This window comes from Acartia tonsa, chromosome 10, assembly GCF_053477335.1.
Source record: "Acartia tonsa isolate MP-2025a chromosome 10, ASM5347733v1, whole genome shotgun sequence".
In the NCBI taxonomy this organism is placed as follows: Eukaryota; Metazoa; Arthropoda; class Copepoda; order Calanoida; family Acartiidae; genus Acartia; species Acartia tonsa.
Genome location: NC_137269.1, coordinates 24,570,876 through 24,581,999, shown reverse-complemented (window position 1 = coordinate 24,581,999; position 11,124 = coordinate 24,570,876).

Below are 11,124 nucleotides of genomic sequence, written 5' to 3'. Positions count from 1 at the left end.
ACCTAACTTTACTGTATACTAGCATACAATATTTACGAAGCAAGACACTCTAAAAGCTGAGTATTTTACCTACAAAGGGAAGAAACATCACGATTCAGTAAAAATTATTTAATCCATAGTAAAAAATAAACTTTAAAATCCTAATAAAAATTGATGTGGGCAATTGTTCTCATTTTTGGCTTTGCAGTATGATTCTACAGATGTCAAAGTATATTTTTAATATACCTTTTAAAAATAGTTTAAAAACAGTTTAATATAATATACTGGCATATCCTCTAACTATAATCTAAAAACGATGTCGATGATACGTTAAAAAATTGCATTATATTTTTTCCAGGGACCTAAAAGGATAAGACAATGCCGATAATTCCATGATGATACACAAAATTACCCCTTCTGTAGATTACAATTAGTTTTTGAAACATTGAATACTTAACGAAGGAACCAATAGAGATTTAATAAAGATCCAACTCTTTTAAGCCAACGAATAAGAAAATATTTTATAAAACTTTGTGTAACAGTGTAATGAACAGCCCAATGTCCTCTCCCTGCCTGCATTTTTTGTGTTAGTATTACACAGAGAAAAAAGAACGTAAAGACTGCATCTATACTGTACTTAAAAGACAGACAATAACCTAGTTTGTAAAGAGCTTTGCAACTTACAAAACAATATATGCATTTTCAATACGTTAAAAAAGTAAATTTGCGAATGGGAAATATTTGAACAATGTTTGCCTAGGAATAGACAGCACCACAGATATTTATGGATAATCCTTATTTGAAAGTAACAGGATGTCTTTAGGGAAGGATCCAAGGATCTAGGGGCGTAAGCAACTTTTAAAAAACTGTTTGGAAATTTTCATTATAACCTCTTTTTAATATATCATAATCAGATTTTTATGTATGTTAATCCATTTCTAAAGTTTTTCTATTACATTAATATTCTATTCTTTTTAATTCTTAATTAGTTTATATGATATCAATTCGTAAGTAAAATGTTGAAGAATAGTTATTTCTCGTATCGTATTATAAACGGCTTTCCGCGGATATAGAATGTACAATTATAAGATTAAAACTAGTTTTTTTAGCCCCGTAATGCCGAAGGCACCGGCTAAAAAAACTAGTTTTAATCTTATGATTATACATTTCTATATTCGTAGAAAACTGGATATAATACGATGCTAGACATAGTTTTTTCGTATTCATGAGAACCGGTTCCTATCCACCGGATTCAAATGAATACGAGAAAGAGGTTTCCATAATTTAAATTTAGAATGCAGAAAAAAAACAGAAGAGAAAAAATACTTTTTTCCAGTATATCTACGAAACCGATTAATATCCGCTGGATTAGAACAACTTCTCTGCTATACAAAAAAAATAATGAAAAGCTTCGTATTACAGACAACTTTTCCTTTTGCTATCTGCGGAAAGTTGTCTATTATACCATGCGATAAATGACTATTCGTCATGACTTTTTCTGAACTACAAGCTATCCGGTAATACGAACATAATTAACCAAAATCACCTAAGTCAACGAGATACAAAGTAAGTTTAAAATTAATTGTACAATTTCGTAGTGAAATATCCCTGCAGCTCCCTGCAAGTATAAGGATAATATTATGAGAATGCTTAGCTCTGAACAATGTGTAAACTACCTGAAAAATATGCAATTTCTAGCAACTTTATGCGAGCATTACCGTCAACAAAGAATACTTATACACCAGGGCTGGGAAAAGTCTGGACAAAATGTTTGACAGCAAATATTTAAATACCAAAGATAGTTGATGGAACATTGATGGTGCTGCAATTAAAGAAATAAACTTTTTTGCAGCTTGCTTCTCCATAATCAATCATTTTCATATGTCCATCTGTTCATCCCTATGTCTTTTACGCCATCATGAGTATTTCAAGAGTTTTCTGAGCTATAGACTCAGTATTTCGAGTCTCGATCAATAAATTTTTCTTTTTTACAATCCCCTTTAAACTTAAAAGTATGCATTTTTTCTCTAACACCCCTCTTGGGGGTGTTTCATAGAAGTGTGAAACCTTGTTGAGGGGGGTTATAAACCTCTATTGTTTTGCTAGGGGGTGGACACCACCCTTTGAACGCCTTGGGTTTCAACAAAACAATTAGTTTTTTTGCTGACAGTAAATTTATGGTTTGGTTGTTGCTAAATCGGACATACCCTAACTATTGAATAACTACGTAAGTAAATAGTATAATATGTTAATTTTTATAATATATAAAAATGTCTGTACTGAACGAAGCATATACAAAAATTATCAGCAAGAAATCGCAAATTAAAATATTTTAAAAACATATTTTGCGAAAATAACAAGATGCTGATTGAAACCCAAGTTCAAATATATTGTTGCACAAATTATTTGACTTCAGGTATTTCAATATTCCTTGCCGTTCACAAGATATCACTGTAGTGTTGCTTAGATATAGCAAGTTTTCTATATTTCTTGCTGTAGCAACATTTTAAGTAGTAAGTAAATAGAGCAAGTTTTCAATATTCCTTGCCGTAAACATAGATAGCAATGGAGTTTGGCTTAAATATAGCAAGTTTTCAATATGTCTTGCCTTAAACACAGATATCACTGTAGTGTGGCTTAAAAAAGAGCAAGTTTTTAATATTCCTTGCTGTGAACACAGATATCACTGAGGTGTGACGCCAATAGAGCAAGTTTTCAATGTTCTTTGCCGTTCACAAGATATCACTGTAGTGTGGCTTAAATATAGCAAGTTTTCAATATTCCTTGCCATTCACACAAGATATCACAGCAGTGTGGTCTTCCTATTAAATAAAGTCAGAGTTTTTTGTCTGCAGAATAAGACTGAACCGATTAAGTTCTTCAATCTTTTCATTTATGCTTCCAATATTCAAGCATAAATTCGTGGGCCATTTCAGAAAGGATCTACTGATTTATAAAAATGTAAAATGTTTTAAACATTCTTCAAAAATAGTTTTCGTTTGTTTTTTTACCATCACTGCCCATTAATAAAGATTCTGTTGCTTATTTTGGACCGCACTATTTTGATATTTAAGAGACACTTTTGTTACGTTTATCCTTGATACAATTTATCCAAGAAATGTTTTCTTTTCAATTAAATGTGTCGCGCTTTATAGTTTATCTTATCTGTCAGTCTGTAAATCAGTCTAAAAAACATTTGTAAAATACTTCTATATTCCTCCTTATGGGTTAGGCCCTCACAGAGATGAGGAGTTGGGGAGTACATCTTATTGGGATCAAAAACGTACAACTTTATTTGATAGAATAAAGACGAAATCACAATTAATCACAAAATACACCAATAAATAATGAAATAAAATTTTTGTACTTAATTTGTCGGGCGTAATTTGTCGTAGCTGCACTATTAAAACAAATAGCGGATGCGTCCCAACCATGTATGGCTCTGCATTAAAATAGACAGAGAGGGTCTAGAAAAACATCTTAGAAGATTAAAAACTGAAAATAAATTGGCTTAAAGTTATATGGAGACCTATGTATCGATTTAGCAGTTGTTTAAATTTTAAGCTCTAGACTTTAAAACCTATATTTAATAGGATAGTGTTGCAAAGTTATAGAAAAGGGCCTTGCTCTTTAAGAATATTATCGTCCTTGTTTTGCGCTATGAGTATGAGATTAACAAGAATATTGCCCTCCAAAAGAACGAAACTCATATAAAATACACTAAAACAAGGATGACAACATCCATAAAAGCGAAGCACTGAAACGGTAGGACAAACGGACGTTAACACTTGTATAGTTTCAGAACTGAATAATCCTAATATAAATGTATAACAGTCAAAGCAAAATTGTGAGTAAATTTGTTAAAAAACTGCTTGATACAGGATAATGTTTATGGACATACTTACATTTTTAGGACTTGATTATAGAGTTGCTTCGTTTATTACATTATACTTTGTTGTCCCAGGAATCAATATACCAAAAATCAGATCAATCGGATAATTAGATCACATAAAAATTTGATGTTAAAAAGTAAAAAAATCATCATGTTTAAAATGGACGTACGGACATTTTGGTAATGATTATAGAGTTGCTACGCTTTTTAAATCGTACCTAACTGCTAAAGGAATCACCATGAAAAATTTGAAATCGATAGGACAATTCTAACACGCCTAAATTAACGAAAAAAGCTATCCGTTACGGACGGACGGACGGACGTACATACGGACTGACGGACCGACCCTAATTATAGAAAAGCTTCGCTTTTAAAAATGAAATATTTACTACAATATATTAGTATTCAGGTAAAAACCTTAACTAAAAATATTTTATACAGTTTAACTAAAGTATAATGTTTGATACGTTTTGTTTCTTTTAAATTCTTGCAAAGAAACAACCACAATAGTAAAAAATTAAAAATCCATCTTTTAGGTTTTCAGAGAGTTTAGGTATTGGTCTGCAAAATTGTATAGAACGTTGTGGGTTACACTAGCCCCTGATGTTTTCTCTGGAGACCTAGAGCTGAAGCTGGTAATACATTTAATCAGATGTAATCCGGCATCCTTCAACGTAGGGAGGTCCAGTAAGTCATAACAAATTTTGAGGGGTGGGAGTTGACCAGCCTCCATTTAAATTTTTTTTTCTGGGGGATAATTTTTTTCTAGGGTTGATTTCTATCTGGATGGTCGTGGTACCTTCCCCAAAATAGATATAAACTATCCCAGGAGAAACTACATTGTAGAGAAGAACCATATCGGTTGAGCAGTTCAAGGGAAATCCTATGGTCCAGGTCCAGTGACTTTTATACAAGGATAAATAATGATTGATACATATTTCTCTCAATAGGAGAGACACAGAGACTATATAAAAACAAGGATGACAACATCCATAAAAGCGAAGCACTGAAACGGTAGGACAAACGGACATTAACACTTGTATGGTATCTGAACTGAATAATCAGAATTTAAAAGTATTAGAGTCGAAGCAAAATTGTAAGTAAATTTGTTGAAAAAACTGCTTGAAGCAGTTGTTTATGGACATACTTACATTTTTGGACTTGATTATAGAGTTGCTTCGCTTATAATATTGTTCGTTGTTGTCCCAGGAATCAATATACCAAAAATCAGATCAAACGGATAATTAGAACACTTGAAAATTTGTTGTTAAAAAAGTAGAAAAATCAACATTTTTAAAATGGACGTACGGACATTCTGGTATTGATTATAGAGTTGCTACGCTTTCTAAATCGTGCCAAACTACTACAGGAATCATCATGCAAAGTTTGAAATCGATAGGACAATTCTAACATGCCTAAATTAACGAATAAAAGCTATCTATCTCGGACGGACGGACGGACGGACGGACGGACGGACCGACCCTAATTATAGAAAAGCTTCGCTTTTAAAAAGAGTAGCAGATAGAACAAGAATGATTTTGATAATTTTATTGGCAGCGTAGCTTGCTGATTTAAAGATAAAACTTTTTAAGTTATAAAGAAGACAAAAAAAGTACCCTATGTAACCTAACCTACAATACTAACAAACGAACGATAAAGAAATCCCCCCTCCCCCTTCACCCTCCTACAAACCATTTATGTTCAGTTTATTTACTGTAAGAGAGGTGGGGTTATCAGTGTTCAACAAGGTATTTGGTGTGAAAGCGCCGAAATAATACAAGAAAAACTATGTCATTGTCTATCTATATAAAGCACAGCAAAAACAATATATATTTTTTTTGGATCATGGAAATAAAACGAAGTTGTGGGTTTCGTCGTACTTTCATAGTAGCTTTTCTGCTATTTCTAGACCCTGCAGGGGGCTACAGCACTGCGGGCATATTTTCTAACCCTGCGGGGCAATCATTAACATTTGCTTAACCTAACCTAAATTAACCTTTCAAAAGCTACTGTGAAAATACGATGAAACCCGCAACTTCGTTTTCTTTTCATGGCCCTCTTTTTTATTGTATTTACATATCAGTAAGATAGAAAAAATCTAAAATATGTATATCTAAAACAAAAAAGTCGAAGAAGTGTCCATTAAAAAAGAAGATAGGAGAACGTATGGACTGACTTTATCTACAGAGTAGCCCCACTAATAAAGAAGTATATATCCCAAGGGTATTTTTCTTCCTTACGGCATTCTACTACCCACTACTTCCCCTCAACTAACCACTACTTTTTATCAAATATTTTCACATTTTTATTATTAACTTTTAGCAAAAAAGAATTCTAAAATAGAGGATTATTTTATTTATTTTTTGTTACTTTTTTTATCATAAAATTCGTTTGCTGGGGAAGGATAGAACAATGAACTGTAAATTAAACTGCCCCCATTTTCCTCATTCTGCCATAAGTAAGACTTTGTGGGTAAAATTGACTCTTGTTACTGATACAAAGTAACAGTACCCAAACGGAATTTTGTACATTTTTGTCTTGAACGAACATCTTTTTTATTTCTTTTAATAAAATTTCTTTATTTAAAAACAATGAAAAAACATTTGCTCAATAGTAACTTTATTTTTTCGGTACCCACATAGATCTAAGATCAAATATAGGGACTATCGCTCTTTAATGATGATATCCTAACACACCCACCGCCCATCCATTATTTGAACATAAATTAAAAGATAAAGGGGTAGAGGTTAGTTTTTTATTTTTTGTTGTTTACTTTAGGTCAGGTTAGGTTAGGTTATATTGGGTTCTTTGTAGTCCCGCAGGTAAAGGGTTAGTCCCCCTCCCTCGAGTTTTAAGAATTGGAAAATAACTACTCCCTCCTATTTTCATTTTTTTTAACAAAAAGTGGGAAGGGGGTATCAATGTTTAACTGACCACTTGTGGGAACGAACCAAAATATATCCTTTAATTTACTTTTTCCTTTTCTCTGATCTTGGATTAAATAATTTCTATATGAAACATAGAGATATAATATTTCTAGCACAATAGCTTCTCTATATTTAACTTTGTCTGTCCATCCGTCCATCAGTGAATCAATCAGTCAATCCATAACGCTTTGGGGAAATGTAATTTTCTCGTCTACTAATGATGGGTCTCTATTACCCTGTGGGGCTCTTGATACCCTTACTTAACCAAACCAACATAATGAACTATCTTTTAAAATGCGTCTTTTTAAAGAGTTTATTTGTGGTACACATCTGACCTTAAACCTTTAATGAAATTGTTTAGTATTTACAAAAATGCCAATAATAATCGATATATAATTTTTTGGATGTATCACCATTTTTGTACTCTAATAAATGTTTCCCGGATGGCTAAAATAACGATACTCCATCCCCTCCATTCCTACTGGATGAAAAAAATGACCAATAATTGACGTTCATATTAGCATCCTAAATTGACGACAAATTTCCCCTGTAAATTTTTTCACATTTTCCATTTCTATTCAAAAATGTAATTGTATAATAAATTAGAAATAAAATGTTCTGTTTACAATCACGAAACCTTTCAAGAATAATAATCACCAAACCTTAACACGACAAATAATGAATTAAACATTTACCAACTTACAATACGAAGTAGTGGGTTTCGTCGTATTTTCACAGTAGCCTTTCTCCTATTTGTAGTCTCAGCAGGAAGGTCTAACCCTGCGAGGCAATCATTAAAATTCCCTAACCTAAAATAACCTATCAAAAGCTTCAGTGAAAATACGATGTAACCCGCTACTTCGTTTTCTTTCCATGATCCAGAAATCTAACTCTGGTAGCTTGTAAACATAGAAGGGATGAACGTAATGTAGATAATTTTTCTTCCACTATAGTATATCTGTTTGTATTCTAACAAACTGTTGACAAGAAAACAAAAATATGTACATAATGTATCTTTTTACATAAAAGGTATTCCATATTGCCAAATGTCCGTAGGTCCTTCAGAATTTTTTTTTATCTGCTAATTATTATATTCCAGAAATAGGATATTTATCTGTCTGTTTTGTACCGAAATATATCTTATCCACTGGTTTTCTGAGACTTGTAGAACCCGGGAGTTTTTTTGTCTTTTTTTGAAGTACGCCTTCACCCTCTTACGAGAAAACGCCTTTATAAGCCTCCCTTATAAAAAAATAAAGTATTTATGGCTGACAAATCATTAATATAAACGTTATACCAATGAAAAATATATGAAGGTATTGAAGATGTAAAAGGCTGACATGTTTTCGACATTAACTTTTACTTACGACATTTTAATAAACTTGAATATAATACATCAAGTAAGTAGTATAAAAGTTTTTCAGGTTAACCTTACCTTTATATACAGTACTAACACAGAACCTAACATACACACACTCACACACACATACACACACACACACACACACACACACACACACACACACACACACATACATACCATAAACCGTATCTGACTGTTTTATGATATCTTTAGGACAGGTAATAGTTGCCAAGCCTCCCGCTACACTCCGATGTGGCGCCACTGTACACTTAAACACACACACACACACACACACACACATACCCAATTTCCAGATTACTCGAAAATTTTCGTAGATTTTCTAAAATGTGCTTGTGGATTTTTGAAGATTATGAATGATATTTTGATATAAAATTGCTGTTTTAGACGTAGGTCCTGAATTTTTTTTTTTAGAATCTTTGTTACCTAAACGCTCACCTAACCTTACCAACAACAACTATGTCTGTTCTAAAGGTGGTCCGTACAATCAAACGCAAAGAAAGGAATTAAAGAGAATTAATCTTGAAAAAATTGATGAATAGACAAATGACAAATATATAATAAAGATACGTTAATTTATATGATTTATAATATTTATCCTATAATGAATGACATATACTATTTTTATACTTTGAAATTTTAATATTAAAAAGGGAGATATTAAAATTGTTGAGTGTACTATCCTAATCTATAATACAAAGTAGTACGATGTCTGTCCGTCTGCCTGTCTGTCTGAAGCTTAAGATCTCAGTAACCACTGAACCGATTGGGCTCTACTCTTCAGGGAATATACCTACTGGTCCTGTGTTGGTAAGCTATTTTCTAAGGGGGGTGGGACACTTTTTTTTCTTTTTAAATTTAGATAAAACAAAAATAGGTTGATCAAACCTCTAGGGGCACAGCACCTATAGGCTAGGGGCGAAGCTATATAAAGAGGATAATGCCTTTTTTTATCTAAGTTTAGTTTAAGGCTATTTTCCAACTTTCCTTACTCCTTGGAATACAAAGCTAGATGATAGGAGTGCTTATGCTAGTACTCTTAACGATCGGTATAAAATTTTTCCCAGTAAAGAAGTGAGTTAGTGAGTCAGGCAATCAGCTACGGATCAGGGTACTTAAAGAGCTGCTGTTCATCTAATATTTGTTGTAATAACAGTGCTAAACTTGTATGCCCTAATCAATCCTACATATTATTATTTTTTCCTCTTAAATATTATTCTTATCTATCGTTTAATCATTATTTTTCTCCTATTTTTTTGTCTTACTTATATGGCCTGTATGTAAACAATGTGTGAATACTAGGGTGGGTCGATTTTGGACATTTTTTTTCCAGACATTCAATTGTAAAGCTATTTGTAAATGGGAGTCAAAAATTTATTGAATCAGAACTATGGCTTCATGGTGCTCCCTGGAAAGGCCTTGAGGAGCTGAGTCAGGAACTTTTGTCTGTTTCAAAAAGTCTCGTTCCTAGCCTGAGAAAATCTAAATAACCTCTACAAATTGGACAATTCTCAATAAACCTTAAAAAAATTTGTTTTTTTAGTAATTTCTAAGGCTAGGAAAGAGATATTTTGAAACGGACAAAAGTTCCTGATTCAGCTCCCCAAGGCCTTTCCAGGGAGCACCGTGAAGGCATAGTTCTGATTCAAAAAAAATTTTGAATGTCGTCTTTGCATACTAATAAGTAACGAATTATATTTTTAAGTGGTCGTGTTCTAAAACTCAATTCTTTAAAATTCTTTTTCGGTCAGAAATGTTTTTAAGTTTAATTTTATCTGTTGCATATCCCCGCTTTGTCTAATTCCGTTATGAACCCGCCCTAGTGAATACACATTACAGCATACTTCCTACCTGTTAGGAAACTGCCATTTGGAAAGAAAGTTTTATATAAATTAACAATATCAAAAAAATTTGACTGTATATATAAATATGTATACTATTTATTTCATTAATTTATTATTGTTTTTTATGTATGTACACCCAAGAATAATAAATCTTATAATTGGCTGTATTATATTGACATCAATGTGTGTAAAGTGTATGTACATATAACTAAAGTGAAGATATGGTTTGAGTAAAAGTAATGTTGGGGGGGGGGGGGGGGGGGGTTATGGTTGTTCTTTCAATAGAGAGTAAGGTGTTCTAGGGGAACTTGAAATATAAGGTAAAGAGAAAGAGAATGGGTTGAGTGATAGGGGTGAATCTGTTTTGGTCGATACACGATAGACTGTTAAGATCACTCATTTCTTTATTTACAGTTTGATTTTAGTCAATTTATGATTTTGTATTAAAGCAAACATGAACATAAAATCCTTGTATATAAATTCTATTTGGAAATTCCCCCCCCCCCCCCGAAAAAAAAGAAAATATTCCTTAAAGGTTAAGATAAGTACCAAATTGGTTCCTACGAAATAGAAGTAAATTTAACATTACAAATTCCGATTCAAAACGCATTGTTACAATACTATTTTAAGAACTTTAGAATCCACGATGAGATCTCATCAATGTAATGTTCCCCTACACCCTCTCCATTTTTGGAAACCTTTGACGGAGCCAGATTCCCCTCTTACCTTACATCGGAGTTTCTCACTTCCTTTCCCTTTCTACCTTTACCTCTCCCCCTTCAGTTTAATCTTTTATATTACCCCCCGAGCTCTGTTCTTACTAGCCTTTCCCCTTTTTGGGGCAGACATATCATCGGAGAATCCTTTCCCTTTTACCTCCCTTTTCTCTGTAAAGGTAATATTCCCTTTTAATATCATCATCAAGTCGTCACCCATGCCCCTAACCGTTCTCTTTTTCTTTTTTCTCCCTCTTTCCTTCCCTATCTCTCTTTCTCCCTCTCTCTTTCTCTCTCTTTATCCTTGTTTATATGACAAATCTCTGACACCCATGTCAAACTTTTGGTTGTCATTATATCAACAAAAGACATTCCTTTTAATAAA